The 16603-nt window shown below is 32.6% G+C and overlaps 1 protein-coding gene across 3 annotated transcripts in view; it reads right to left on the bottom strand.

Moving 5' to 3' along the window:
* LOC145968172 (caveolin-3) overlaps nt 1–16603 on the bottom strand; it is a 107772-nt gene that overhangs the window by 10357 nt on the left and 80812 nt on the right. The window lies entirely within an intron of this gene.

The raw sequence follows: 16603 nt of genomic DNA, 5'->3' as shown, positions 1-16603 counted from the left end.
GAATCATTTAAAATTACTAATGAGGAGAAAAACAGTAAAAAGTTTATCGATGTTTGCTTCTTTCCCTATATAATAATTATGTTATATAATAATTAAATATCAATCATTAAAACATTATAAAAGCAATACTTCTTTTTATTGTTGAGAAAAACTGATTGTTATTTTAGATCAAAGGTAAACGGAAAGATTCGACAGTTGTTGGCAGAAACGTCAAGTGGAGTTAAATAGAAGCGAGAATGTCTAAAAGCGTCGAAAGGTGGATTTCTTTCAAGAATTATCACGAGAGCATTATTATATTCCGATTACGGCACTAAAAAGTTGGAGGAAAGAGGAGAATAATGCGCGGGAAAACCTCTGCGAAGAGAATCGGTCACGTGCGTCTGTGCAACGTGTTGTTATTGGGTTCATGGCCCGGCTCTACCTTGCCACTGCAACTAGAAGTTGTGACATAATAGACTCTCGCCAATCACCTACACTGCGTTTGCGCTAACTGCAAGCTGGCGAGGCAGTCCCGAAAGCGCATATAAATATTATATTACAAATATGTAAAAATATTACACATGAAAAAAAGAGAAAAGAGAAAATGAAAATATTATGAACATTCTATAAACAAAATATTATACATGTAAATATGTGTGAAAAATATTGGAAGAGAAGTTTGGAGATATTTCTAATTCGTATTTTAATATGGATATCTAATAAAGCTATTTAAATGTTTATTAATTCTGGAAATTGTGTAATTTTTTTTTAATTCCACATTTATTTTTTTCTATTTCAATTAAATTTTTTTTCTTCAGATTAATATCTTAAACTGCCTTTCTCCGTCTAAATTTTGAAAAAAAAAATCTAATAAATTAAATTACTTAGAAAAATTTAATTTAATAAACTAAATTACTTGGATGCCATAGAATTCTCTTTTATGTTAATTTGTGTAATATTCCAGGAGAGAAAGTAAAGTAAAGTGGAATTATACGAAGAATCGCTAGAGAATCAAGCTCGCACTTGCCGAATCTAGGACGTGAGGAGAGTAACTGTTTATATTAACATTGCGGTCTTCTTTTTCTCCTTGATGACGCAAGCGCATCGCTTCGAAGACTTTGCGGGGAATATATAAATGTTTCGCGTTTTATGGGGCGGTGAATTTCCCCGATGATTACACGGCAACGGCCGTGTAGGATAATGAGAATTAATTTTAGATCGCAGGCTTCTATCCGCGGCGAATATTTCTATCGCTAGGTTTACCGTTAACGATAATTTAGCTCGTTTGCGGCTGTGCGTTACGACATTTCGCTTAGGCTAGCTGCTTACGCGGGTTGAGTAAGACAAACTCCACAAAGGTCTCTCTCCGACGTCCAGTCACATTGTCCGGGAATCCAGGTGGGTGCACTTATGCTCGTATAATGGCAATGCTTATGGCATATAATTAGTATCTGAGTTACGTTATCGTGGTCGTTCCTTGGCCTCCTCGCCGAGCTCAGATCAAAATCGACACGTCTAAGAGTTGTTGCAATAAATATTTCCCATGTGTGTGTCTATCTGTCGTATTTTTGCGGAAAATAAATTTTCAAATATATCATTTAAACAAAATATACTATTTGCAATACTTTAAAATATGTATCAAATATGAAAGAATAATTTGATAATTTCAAGAAAGAGATATAAATTAAAAAAAAACATAAAATATAGATTCAACAACAATTGCAAGTTATATGAATTAAAAACTCCTTCATTCATATTGCGATACAAGGATGGGAGGGAAATTAAAATTTTCAACAAACATATTGACAAATCTTATAAATAAAACGATTATACGTAAACATTCTCCTTCTATCAAATAATTCATAAAATTATCAGATAGTATTATTTTCTCTCTTCATCTCCTCAACCAACTTTTAAGAAAAATCAGTTGAAAAATCTTTATAAATCATTCCTCGTGTCAATATTAATTGTGTTGATTATGAAATATAATCGCAGTGAAAAAATCCAGAATTTCGTTTGTGATTGCTTTCAAATTATTTCATAAAATTCCACACGTTTTAAACGGATTTACACGCGTCAGATGCATCCGTCAGAGCGCACGAAATGCGCTTCTTGCGCAGGGCGCATCGCTTCCTTCATAAGGCGGGCTATTTTTAAGCTTTAAGAGCACATTGCGCTCCCGTTATTTATGGCAGGCAACTGCGATGAGCATCTGTCGCGCGAACGTAATCGAAAAGTAAACCAGAAAAAAACACAGAGAAAGATTTTGCATTTCTTTCATGAAAAAAGTCACAAGTTTAATTCGTAATCTACACATTTATTACAGAAAACTCTACTGTATATATATATATTTAAAATACTTATTTTTTTTATTATTCCAATATTTGTTACATCAAAATTTTTTTCCAACGTACCAAGATAGGAATTGTTCGCTTGAAAACGCGCGATTACACGTGCGCATTGTGTCCGTTTTCACAAATCGTTCCGTAACACTGAGTCACGCGTCTGTCCCGTGGACACCAGCATGTCGGTCTGTCGGTACAGAATCGCGGCTGTACCGTAGATTTGCACGTGCTCACATGTCGCGTCGGCGCCCTGACGCACGACTTTTATCGAACACCGCTCGCTATAACGTGATCCCCCGTACACGTGGTGCACACGAGATTCTTACATAAGAAATACTTGGATATATTCTATTCCGAGAGAATCACTGCGTCTCAAGACGTCCACGCGTCTTTCGCGCGAGATGCGATTGAATTCGCTCTTTATAAGCATGGCATCTGTATTTTCGCGGTATCCGCGAAATCGAGCGGATCTTAATCTTAATCTTGCGTGAAGAAAAAAGACTCTTCTTTTTTGCGCCTTTTTATTAAAAATAATTCTGAGATTTTCTGCAAAAAAATATAATGTATATTTTTATGTCGAAATGTAATTTTAATGTTTTATGTCGAGAGTATTGCAAGGATTCGTGAAATTAAAATTTTCACAATATTTCGCAAACATATTTTATATTTAACATTTTATTTACTTAAAATTTGTTATTTATTTATCATTTTAATGTAAAATTTTTAAATATAATTTTATATCGAAAATAGAAAATAGAGACACTCTTTTTCAGTCTCCTACTATGTTTTTTCAAATTTTAATTTTATCAATATGTGAGTTTTGATTTTTATATCAGTTTCAAAAAAAAATTTCCCTCTATTTAATTAAAAAATTGTTTAATTTAAAAACATAGTTATAAAATTTTTTTGGTACTATAAAAAAATAATTTTGGAGAATAAAATAAACATCTTCATTTAAAGTCATAAGGATAAATATATTTTCTGAGAAACCTCGTTAAATTTAAAAGTAGAAATTATGTGATTCGGTAAATGAGAGAACGAGTAACGAATAACCTTTTTAACGAGATGCAAAGATATCTCCTTCGCTCTCTACGAAAAATCTCTGCATAAAGACACCTACGCGTTTACATATTATGTTCGCGTACGAGAATGATTATTTTCATCTTTCGCTCCTTTGAGGCCAAGATATGTAAAAATAAAGAAAAGTTTGTCGCAAAGAGATTAGATCGAATGTTTCTCGAGCGTCTTGCGTAATCTTGGAAAAATATGCTCGCGGCCAATTATTTTCGAAACTATAATTGGTAATATTGCAAATTATTATCGTTCTTCAATTCGTCGTCAACGTTTGCGACGATACGGTAGGTATTATTGCTGTTATCGTCAGAGGTATAATTATTACTGAGGCAATCGCGCTATTATTGGAAGAAATGAGGGGTGATAACGCGAGAAACTCGAGAAAAATAACGAACCCCAGAAAAAACGAATCGACGAGCCAACACTCATCGCGTGTGTGTAACACTTATCGCGGCTCTGTTCCGCTATTGCGTTTCTTTGCAGACCTTCGGAGAGCGTAGTCAGAGAAGCCCGGACCTTCCTCTCGTCTCTCTGCTCCAGAAACCTACTTTTTCGAGTCATCACAACGATGGCATGTACGCGGGCTGTTATGTCAACTCCATGAGAGAGCGGAAAATTATACATGCTCGACCGTGTATATGATTCGCATCATCCGGTATATTTCGATTCCCACGTGAGAATTTTTGGGATAATCGAGTCGCTTGTATACCGCAAAATTAATTGGAGCAACGTATTCAAACGTGTTCTCAAGATGGATAATTTAATTATTTTATATAAATCGAGTTATTAATATAATCTGAACTCTCTATTAGATCTATTTCAGGTTTAATATGGCGATAAGTAAATCCTATTACAATGAAAAAACGCGATCCGTGACTATGAATAAAGTTTTTATTTATAGAATGACCTATTGTAAGAGACGATTACGTCAATTATCCAACCTTAGACTAAGAGTTATCATATGTATGTACGTGTTCTTTAGAAGAATTGTAAAAGAGTACAAAGAACAAAATATTATGCACATTAAACTAGGCGATATAAATATAAGGATTGATTAGAAAAAGACTTTGATTGAGAAAAGCTTAAAGTAAAAAAAGGATTTAAATATTCACGCAAAAATTAATGATGAAACATATTTTTGCAATGCTTTTTTTCAATTTTACTGCTTTAATCAACAGAATTGTCAATAAAACAATAATTTATCTTGCTATGAGATTAATTTATCGCACTAAATAATACATTGCAAAATTTAGTTTTTTCACAATTAACTTCGCAAATGATTATAAAAAGAATTATACCAATTCAAATCTTTAAAAAATATAATATTGATATATAACTAAATATATACCATATAATGTCTATTGCTCGCTTATTATATAATTAAAGCTTGCGCATACGTCAAATAATCGCAGTCGTTTCATAAACATCGGTAATAATTTTTCAATTACGCTCTACGCCTTTTCATTTATCTATAGAGAAAACTTTACGGTTCACCAGGATGCGATGCTTTAATAACTCCATAAACTCGCGATAAATGACTCTCGTATTACAACAGCGCGACTTAATATCTCCACGTGACCTCGATCCAATTAATTTCACCCAAAGATTAATTATATCATAAAAACATTTATTAATATATATCAATATGAAAAATTGTCAAATTAAATACAACCTTGAATTTAAATGTGTATTTATAATTTATCTTTGTAAAGAGAATGGAAATAAATAAATGGATCGATTAAAATTTTTTACTGGCGAATTTTTCGATAATCGATAGGACTTGGATAAAGCACGTACACGGTTTTATCGTGCATGGCGCAAAGTCCAAAGTCAAGGAGATGCAGGAATAGTACGCGTACTCGAGTAACGAGCGAGAATACCAACGATGCGGTTCGCGCAAACATATTTGCAGACATCATCCTCGTCGTCGTCGTCGTCGTCGTCGTCGTCGTCGTCGTCGTCGTCGTCGTCGTCGTCGTCGTCGTCGTCGCGAGAATTGATAGCGGTTTTATCGCGGTTACGATGTGCAGCTGCGCGACCATCCCAAATCGCTCTTATCGGCGTTGCAGTCCGCCGCTCCGCGAATTTGCTATTTTAATCGAGGCGTGATGTAACCGCATGCATAATAACGCGGCATTTAAATATAGTCATCCGTCGCAAAGGAATGTCGCGACATTTTACATCAATGATGGTTCGAGTACGATGCGACGAGCAAACTGCATATCTCTCGCGATAAGTTCGTTGGAGATTAAAATTTCGCAGCTATGCATCGCTGGAGAGACCAATTTTAATTACGAGTATGTCTGGAATTCATTAAGTACGACCATCAAAATAATCGTCCCCCTTCGATAAAGCATCGAATAAAAATACGTTTCATTTACAACTTGTAGCTTATCGTACGACTTTGATAATGCAGAAATTGATTTGGATTTTGTTTACCACCGAATACGAAAACAAAAATTAATACGAGTTATAGGTTTGTCAAGAGCTTCACGCCTTCGTAGATAAAATGCAAATAAATCTAAATTTAGATGTATCCGAAGACACATAAAACGAGCTAGCTTAAAATTAGATTTTTACAAAAAAATTAATTCATTACAAATATTTTATATTTAATATATTTTCGAAGAACCGCACATCATTTGCGGTAATTATATTAAGGAAAAAATTGAGAAATCAAAAAATGCAACGTTGATTAAGTAAATTTATGCATTCGTGTGCGCAAAGTGCAGTTAATATGTTAATCGCGCGAGCTTACGTAATTCAACGTTAGGTAAGAGCGGTGATTTATTACAAACTTGTTAATTGGCAAGATACTATGCCGAGCAGACGATTCTAATTAGGAATCTACAAACGATTGAGTAAACGAGCGATAAGTGCGGCTCGTTTCGCGAGCGCATTGAACATTATTCCATTGTTCTTTCAACACGACTATCGATCATAAAAGCATCATGATAAAATACTAAAATTTTATTATTCAATAAATTAATAAGAATAATAATATTAATTAATCTTCTATAATTTTTTTCACAATACGAAAGGGATCCTCAGCATTTTTAATTAAAAAATTTTATTTATATTTTAAAATTGTCGTTTATTGATTTTGCTTATTTCGTTAACTCTTCATACAATTCTAGTTTCTAAATTATCTGAAAAATTAATAAAACTAACAATTCTTAAGAAAAAAAAATAAATATAATCAATCATGTAAAATGACACACGTACTAGAAAAATTGTTCAATGAAGTAAGAATAATTGATTAATCCTCTACATTTTTTTTCCGTAATATGAAAGAAATCATCATTCATCAGCATTCTTCATTATGTATAATTTAAAATTAAAATGATAATAAGAATAGCCAATATATAACAGTACTAGAGTATTATTCAACGATTGTCTTGCAATAAATACATCGCATTTAGCTGTTTCTGCGCAATTTGTCTCGCAACGGCAGCCAGTTCACGCAGCAACGACCGCGTGTTTATTTAATAAAAGTCTAGACTGTACCACTGCGAAAATACTCGACCGTGTTTTGATAAGAGAATACGACGCGATCGTCGGTCGTCGAACCGGTCAACATCACGCCGCAAAATGTCAAACAATGATCAAGAATGAATGCATTCCAAAGAATGCATATGCATCATCATCATCAGGTGGATTCATGCACCTGCAGTTTTTATTATAGCAAATGCAACGTGCACTTTTCGCAAAAAGCATTTTTGATATTAATGAGAAATTAGAGAGGAAAAATATCACACATGTATCCTTAGCAATTATCTCATCGATCAGATATCTTTTGATTGCAAAACTCATCTCATAATCAATAATGTCATTTCAAATGCAAACTACTAAAAATGATTTATCTGAAATAAAATATTTTAAAAAAATTACATTCTTTGTGAAGATAACAAGTGCGAATATATTTATTTAATTTGCAGCAATTAAAACTATTAATTAAAATAATAATCTCAAAGGAAATCAGAAATTTTTACTTAAAATAACGATTCAAGATTTTTTTATTATTATCATAAAATATTTATATTATTTCAAAGTTTATTTCAAATTTCTAGAGAGTAAGATAAATAATTAGAAAATTGACGGTTAATACGCTCGAGATTAATTTTCCGATATTAACTCTTTAAGGAAAAACTTTTAAGGAAAAACAGCTTAGGTGAGCTAGAAACGCAACTGCGCATGGGAATTTCTATATTTATAAAGACCTTGCCTCGATTTGCGTGGCGGCCGATATTATTGCTAACGGACGTAAACAATGATTGCGCAACGTGACGCAACTATTATCACGAGATGCATCGAGCGACGAATCGATTAGAGGAAGAAGGGAAGGGGATCTTGTCGAAAGGCGCGACACGCGATTCGCCGTTTATGCTTCGACGAAAGTTCAACGCTCGCCGTCTCGTGGAATCAATGCAATATTTCGTGGGGCGGCGCGCAAGGTCGGCAAAACCGCAGTGACGCTTGTCTCTCGCGGATAATTAATTGCGGATCGTTATTCGGAAACGCTTTTGTGATTTGCGATCTTTCACCACGTGTCGCGTGAAGGAATATTCCCAGATTCGAGGAGGAAAATGGCAGGTGACTCACGATGTGAAAGAAAATGTCGATGTATCGCTCAAATTATTATAATTATAATTACAAGTTTAATCCTTTCTTATTTTGAAAATTTGCCAAAATTATTTCTAATGTTGAAAAAAAGTGATTTTTCTTTAATTAAAAAAAAAAAAGATTATCTTTGATAGTTTCATGGAATGAATTTTGCCTAATACAATTTGCTACATATCATGGATCATCAATTATAGGCTAAAATAATGAAGATAAAATTGGAAAAGAAGAAAACAGCGTGTAATTATTTTTAAATTTGTTTATAATATATATTTTTATTATACAAATATCTTTCCATTTATAAATATATTCAGTTAGTAAGTTAAACTTTTGCCAAACTTTAATTCAATTGGAGACATATTGTAAATACGTTGTTAAAAAACAAAAAATGCACAATGGATGTATAATATCTTACAACACAAGAAAAATAAATCACTATTTATTCTACGAAACAGAGAATATAATTATAAATAAATTTAAGGACATACTATATAAATGCAATTAAAAAAAATGTAAATAAAAAAATAGATTGAATTATTCGCACGCAGAAATTATTACACAATCTAAAATATTAAATAAATAAGTAATTTTCGCATCAATTTTATTTTTCCTTTTTGGTCAAATTTTTCGCGTTTATTTTAAATAATTATATTTTTTTTACAAGATTATATATGATATATTAAAGAAAAATATCGTACAAAATAAAATTGATTTGCAAAAGACTTGAAAATATTTAGCCTAACGTCTTTTTGATTCGATATTAATTGCGTATGCAAAGTCGGAGAGATGATTCGCCCTGAAAATAAAGCACGATCGATCATTACCACCACCACCATTACCACCACCATCACTACCAAGATCCGACAAGAAGACGAACGCAGAATTTATTTTGACCGAAGGGCGCATTAACCGCTCCATTTGACGTCCATTTTTTCCACCATTGCTAATTATATCGTTCGCTCGCCCTTCTCGTACATTGATTTTACGACGGAAATAAAATTCATCGCTATGGTAAAAGCCCACACGTATGCTTATATTTAGACGCAAGAGGCGTATCTCTCTTCTTTAAGTCAATATTTGTCTTTCGATAATACGGCCGCCGAGCAATCGTTCTTCAAATTTGTCGCAACATGTCAAATTGTGTAAGATTAGAAAAACTAATAAATTATGTAAGATATATTTAGATTTACAAATTTCAAGTAATATTTAAATAATGTAACTTAATGTAATTAATTAATTTAATTAATGAGATAATAAATTAAAAAATCATAAAAATTATTCAACTTACTGATCTATACATATAATAATAATAAAATTATTATTAAAATATATACATATATTCATTATTCAAATCTAAATTTAAAAAATTTATTAAAATCTGACTTTTAATCAGATATTTCAATAAGAACTTTTCTATAAAATTATAAAATTATTGAAAGATTTGACTTTATCTCGTCGTTCCATTAAAGATTCCACGAAATATATCGCGAGAGTTCTAATGACGCCTTGTGTTAATATATTGATCAGCTGTTCTTATGGAAGCATCTTTGCGCGCAATTGTTATTGAGCGATATCGATTCGCTGCTATTTGCGGAGGCTGGTGAAAGGGGAGAAAGGGCGATAAGATGCGTGTTTCATCATTGTCTTCAATTTCCATCGCGCAATGACTTCGAGCCGATGTATTATGCAACGACAATGAATCTCTCCAATGGCGAACAGGCCGAGTCTAAAGTTCATCGCTGTGCATTACGAGTATAACGTTCAATGACTCTCTTATATCAAAATATGTTGAGATATTAGATGGTCGAGCGACTTATCAGTATCGAAAACACACAATATCAACTCTCGCTCTGTTAATGAAAATTTTACCAACGAAAAAAGAAACTGCGAGATGTAAAATCTTGGCTAGAATAACGATACAAAAATAATAATGAATAATAAAAAAATCTTATATTGTTACATTCGTATTCGTCAGATTTTTTAAATTTTATTTACTAATATATATTTTCTAATGTTTATTTCATAATTATTTACTAATATATATTTTCTAATGTTTATTTCATAATTATTTACTGATATATATTTTCTAATGTTTATTTCATAATTATTTACTAATATATATTTTTTAATGTTTATTTCATAATTATTTACCAATATATATTTTCTAATGTTTATTTCATAATTATTTACTAATATATATTTTCTAATGTTTATTTCATAATTACAAGTAATAATGAGGAGCAATTATATAGAATTTTTTTACACAGAAATCGATGATGATTAAGAACAATTGTCAATCATCTCTCCTTGATTCAGATCAAACTTCATCGCAATAACGAAGATGTGATAAGAAAGATAGTATATAACGTCCCATCCTCTCCTCTTCCCATGATGGAATAGACTTTCGTGTCATTGGCATTATGGTTGACGAAACGTTTTCGTGTTATACAACGATGAGATAACATCGATAAAGCTTATCAAAAAAATATTTATCTCATCTCCGACGAATTTTCGTTGACCTCAATTTTAATCTCCTAATTAAAACAAGCGACCTTTTTTTAACACATTTATATATCTTTGTGTGATTCTCCCAGAGATCTCTGACATGTTCTGAATTAAATAACGATCGCGTCTAGTTCAATTATAGCTTTGACAAAACGTACAACCATGAGGGAAATTAATATTTTCGGAAAAAAATATCGCGCTTAGTGTACAACTTTTTGAGGTTTCCCCAAGAAAACTGCACGCGGATTCTACACGTCGCGTGACTGATTCGCAAAATCGCGCATGTCAACTCCGGTCACATGTCACGCGAGCTGAAACACAGGGTTCGATCAACTCTCTTTCAGAAACGTCACGTGTTGTTTCTTTCTCCTTTGGGAACGTGACGAGCAGGGCCGGCGATTCGCTTACGCAACACGCCATTCGTAATACGTTTTTACATCAATGACAGCCGATCGTGGTCGCGTGTCACGTGTGTCCGCGAAACCGTGTGAATAACTCACGGACTCTTGCGGAATCCGATCGCGCAAATGCAAAAAGTATGAGGCGCAAATGAAAAAAAAAGATGAAAATAGACATCGACTTGTCGATAAAATGCGATTTCATTGAAATTTTATTACAATTAATAGCAATTAAATTTTAAGTAAAGCATTACATGGTTGAGATTAATAAAAATACATAAGAAAAATTTGTGTCGCGAATATTATTACATAAATATCATAAAGATCATGGTGAGAAAGACTGAATTTTAAATTAAAAACTAATAAAAAAAAATCTTTAAAAACAAAATATATATATATATATATATATATTTATTTATTAAACGGACCTTTTCATAATCATTACATTATATATATGATTTATGAGCGTAAGATAACACCAACGTTTACATAGAAACAAATAAAAATTTTGAATCATTGATCGTCAACGCCTCTTGCAGAATGGAATTAATTTCTGTGACTGTAAGTTAACTAAAAATACTAAAATTACGAAACTCACGTTGCTGTCAACGCGACTTTAATCTCATTTGAATCACACTGTTATCATATTTGCATTGTGATGCAGTGAATAATGCCAAGTATAACAGATATACGTAACTAGACCGGATGACCTTTCCATTGTGATTAATATTTTGCTCAAAGCTTTTTAATCTTATGATTTACATTAAATAGTAATTTAAGATTTATGGAGAATTTTATATACTAAATCACATGAATTTTTATTCGAATTATTTCGAATTATTTATACTCTTATAGTTTACGTGTCTCTTGGATTTACTTTTATTCATGTTTTATTAAATAAAATCAGTTGTTTTTCGTATATTAACAATTTGCAATAATCATACAAATGCATATTTATTTCGCAATTTTCCTAATTATTTATTCTACTACATGCGTATTACAACATGTAATGCTAAAAACAAATTTTCTTAATATGTATGTCTTTCGCGAGTAATATTTTTTAAAAATAAAACTATTTAAATAATTATTTTAAACAGTCTTTGTGCATTTGAAATGTACTCTGTAATATTCAATGTATGGTAATATATTCTTGTACTGTAATTTATTATATTGAATATTTTGAATTTATAAATATATTAATAACACTTGTCCAATTTTCGCGTATAAATTAAAGCTACTAAATATTTCTAAACCAGGTCGTTCCTAAATTCTGTGTTACATTTCGTAATCAAGTTCAAGGAACCAATAAACTGCATCAGCCGAGAGAGGTAACCGAAGAGAAAACCTCGTTAGCGAGGGTATAGCGCATCCTTCTCATTAGTGTCGGCTGTAAAGCTATCCTATGAGCAGCACGTGACTATTATACGCTATGTAGCTCGTAGGATCATAAGTTTGCCTACTTTGAGTTGCCGTTACATAACACTGATCTTGCCTCCTCTCTCCCTTTCTTCCTCCTTTTGCTCTCCCAACTCGCACGCGTGCAAGATTACGCATAGCCACGCGTGTGCGGCATAAAGTCGTAACCAAATTGCCAGCTATCAAAAAGCTATCACGAGGCTTATCAAAAGTTCAAATATTCCAAGGTGAGAAAAATTAACTAAAATTAAGTAACAATTAATTAAGTAATTAATTGATAAAAAAGATTAATTATTTTTGGATAAATATATAACAGAAATTTGTGATTTTTTCTTCTCATATTATAAAATAAAAAGTAAAATATATTAAAAATCGCTTATTATAAAAAAGAATAAACATATACAGACTTTAGTTTTATGGGTTCATTTGGTTTGTAATGCAAAAAATAATATATTTCATATTTTATATAAACTTTCTCTTATTTTTAATTGATTTTTCTATTAACTTTATTATCTCATAGATGATAAGATGCAATTAAACTTGCATTCCCGAACTTCAAATTAAACTGAAAACGCACGTCGATGAATATACATACATCATATTCTTACGAAAGACAGATTTCAGCAACAGCAGTTGGAAATGTAATTCGCGTGGGTGAATTGAACCAGAAAATGGAATGGACTTGGCTGCGCGTTGCGAAACAGAGTTCGAAAGGAAAAAGAATAAAGAACGGGACTAGGTCGGGTATGTAGACCATAGACGCGAGTGCAAACGGGTCTCGTGAGTCACGTCGAGCACAAAGGGACGGATATCGAGAATAGCCCGATACAGCGGTAAATGCACCGTGTAACGAAGGGGGAAATCATTCCGAAAAGGCGTCGAGTCATTAACGATTAACGGTCTCCAATCATGATTTTTTTTCCCGATGAATCACGATTACAAATCGACGCATAGATGATAACGTCGTTAATCCAAGTAATTGTTAAACTCTGGGCACTTTCTTTAATGTTACAAAATTGCAAGATCGATCGATCAACTATCCAAGCATTTTTTCAAAAGTCAGAAAAAAATAAAAAATAAAAATTTGAATTTTTTTTCTAAAATATCGTCGCATTTGCATTTAGCGTATCCGTCAACGACTTGCGATGTGAATTAAACGCGTGATTACTCGTGGCTGATCTAGCAGCTCTTCGTGCGAGGCATGCGGGATCATGTATTCTACTCTCGCACGTGTCACACGTCTGCCATCGTGCACTTCCGCACGCGTGCATGCACCAGCAATGAGGCGGGAGGTCGTCGATGTTGCTGCAACTTACGATTCATGTCAACATTAATCTCTGCAACGCGGAAAACTCGAGGATGAAGCGATAAAGCATTAAACAAAGTGCATATTTAACATTATTTTCTTTTAAAATTATAATTTTTGAATCGATGAAATTAAAAATTAATCTCCCCAATTTTAAAAAAGCTACCCCTTAATAGTTTCTTGCAATTTTTTCATTATTATAATTACTCTCTGCAGTCTCTTAATTTTGAGATTTTAAGTTAATTTAGTAACGTAATTCAATTTTATATAAAATTGTCTCTTTTTAAATTTGAGCAACAGAAACATTCTAAAAAATTGCTCTCTACATATTGTCAATTTTAAATCACGCTTTCCACAAAATATTATAATTGCCAAGGGATCACTTTTAATAACTATGGCAAGTTTCATCAAACTTTATTAAATTTATATCAATTTCAACTGAAAACAGTAGCAATAGATAATTATTGTCTTTCAACGTTCAGTTGGAGCCAGAGACTTGCGAAATAAAGTCGCAGCGGATAGATTTAACCGGGGACAGGGAGGTAGGCGCTCGTCGATCGAAGGGATGAGACAAAACGGGCGACGTGTCGCTTTCAAAAGATATCTGTAATCGATGCCGCTTGCGTCATCCGCTCGAGACGCCCGATCGAGCGAGTGATACGTTGCAAGCGAGGCGGCAATTAGTTGCGATTGTCGTTATTTATTTTTCTAAAAAAAGGCAAACTCCGGTTATATCAACGGAAAGATCCGCTTCTTTCGTAATAGATCCTCGTCAAATTGATAGGAAAACTGACGGGGAGCGAAAGAAAAAGCCAAGCGACAAATACATAAAAGATGAAATCGATTGTATAAAAATCTTCAAATAGAGAAAGATTCGATGCTCCCTCGATCGAATCCTCGCGCGTGGATCTTGAGGCGGAAAACGTGATCGTTATATAACTCTGTGTTAATAATAAACACTCGCCATCTTATTGAATCGTATCATAGGTACGTCTCTTTCGTCGTCGATTTATGCAACTTTAAGAACATGAAAAATAGACGGACAATCGTCAAACAATCGTCGCACATGACTATATCGTTATTTGATGAAGACAGGAGTATTTCAATCGTCAAACAAATGACTTTTCCGATCGAAAAAAATTTGTTAACAAGCTCTACTTAATGACGTAAAAATTCCGAATGAACGTGCACGCTGTGCTCCTCACACGTGAGCGTTACACAACGATGAGGAAATATGCAATGTCGCCTCGTAATATCGCGCCATGTCCGATGAATGGCACACGTTCATATGCCATTTCGCAAGTGTGATTGACAAGCTCGACCACGCAACGAATAATCGCGTTCTTTGTTTTAAAACAAAGTATTTGAAACAAGAGTTTAAGCTGTATCTCTCTTTCTGTATTATATTATACACCTACAAATATGTTAATTAAGAAATTTTATTTAATATATTCAGTTAATTTTTTTCATTCTAAAAGACATTTCAGATAAGTAATGATTATCAAAGATTTGAAGCAACTAATTAAAATATAATTATTTCTCTTGTTGTATAAATAAAATATTTAATTCTTAGTCACTACAGTTAATGTGTATTTATTTTGTCTTTACTATTTACATTTCTCGGATTCTATTTTACTCTGTTTTATTAATTTATATTAATTGCTTTCGCACAAATTTTAGTATTTTCGAAATATATTATTTATAAATAAATCTCTTTAAAATTGAATTAAATTTAAAGACATGAATTATAATAATGAAGAATTTATTATGGAAAAAAATGCATTTTTATTATAAAAAGTTAATTGTTGTATAAGTAACGTAAAATTATGATTGAATTAATCCACACGAAAAAATCGTATGGATTAGATTACGATGAAAGATAAAAAGTGAGGCGCAGATTTTGCATATCGCAGAATTTCTTTTGTAAAATTCTACATCACTTTTAGCATATATTCCGCGCGGATAATGATCGATGTCGATAAATATGCGTCGATGAAACGGAATGTTGCTCGATCAATTTGCATGCGCGAAGATAATTCACTTATATAGTCCGCGAGAGATCCGCCTCTCGATAAATAGAAACGATTGAATCAATTTGATTCAAATTCGAGCAAGATTAGCGAGACGACAATCGAGAGCTGACGATAAAATTTATTAATGCAATTTCCTATACTCTTATTGTTAGATACAGTCCCAGTGTGTGTATTCTTAATTGTTTGATTTTTACTGACCTTAGTCGCCAACAGCGTGACGTAAACCGGCTTATTATGTATGCACATTATCTATTTACGGAGGATTAAAATTACATTATGCAAAAAGCTATTATAAAAATAACACTAACCTTTTATTTCCTATCATGCTACTCGACCGTTTTAATTTAATCGGCATATTCTTGATAAAATAACGTGAAAACAAAATTAGTTTGTTTATTAGACGAAATATATTTCCTATCGTAAAACAAAATACGTAAAATGATTCAGATATCCGATGTAAAAAATGTATTAAAAACAATAAATCATATTTCTTGTAAATAAATATCTCGAGATTAGATATGTATAAAAAATTATGGAGATTATTCCTCTTTTTAGTACGTCGTCTTTAAATTGGCCGATATCTTTCAACTTACAAGGAAAAGTGCGTTTGCGTCGCAAACAAATTTATTTTTTTCAGAAGTCATTAAATGGCAAATTGTATATACGTACGTACGAACACGTTGCATTGGCGTGAAAAGTTATCCAGCATGAAGGGGGGAAGGATACCTTATCTACTACGTGCTACTTACGCACGTTACAAGCGTTACGTGGTACCATTACAATCGCACGAGCGACAATGAGAATGCAAATGAGTCAATGCGCATTGATATGGATATGTGTGTCTGCAATCTCATTGAATAATAATCATCGAATAACAATTACTCGAGATTTGAGGGACTTGACTGGCGAATATGCCGACAATAAAAA

The sequence above is a fragment of the Camponotus vicinus genome, unplaced genomic scaffold (assembly GCF_025532165.1).
Source record: "Camponotus vicinus isolate PSW18456_S1 unplaced genomic scaffold, iyCamVici1.0 SCAF_3, whole genome shotgun sequence".
Lineage (NCBI taxonomy): Eukaryota > Metazoa > Arthropoda > Insecta > Hymenoptera > Formicidae > Camponotus > Camponotus vicinus.
Note: the sequence above shows the minus strand (reverse complement) of the source record. Positions and strands in the feature narration are given on the sequence as shown.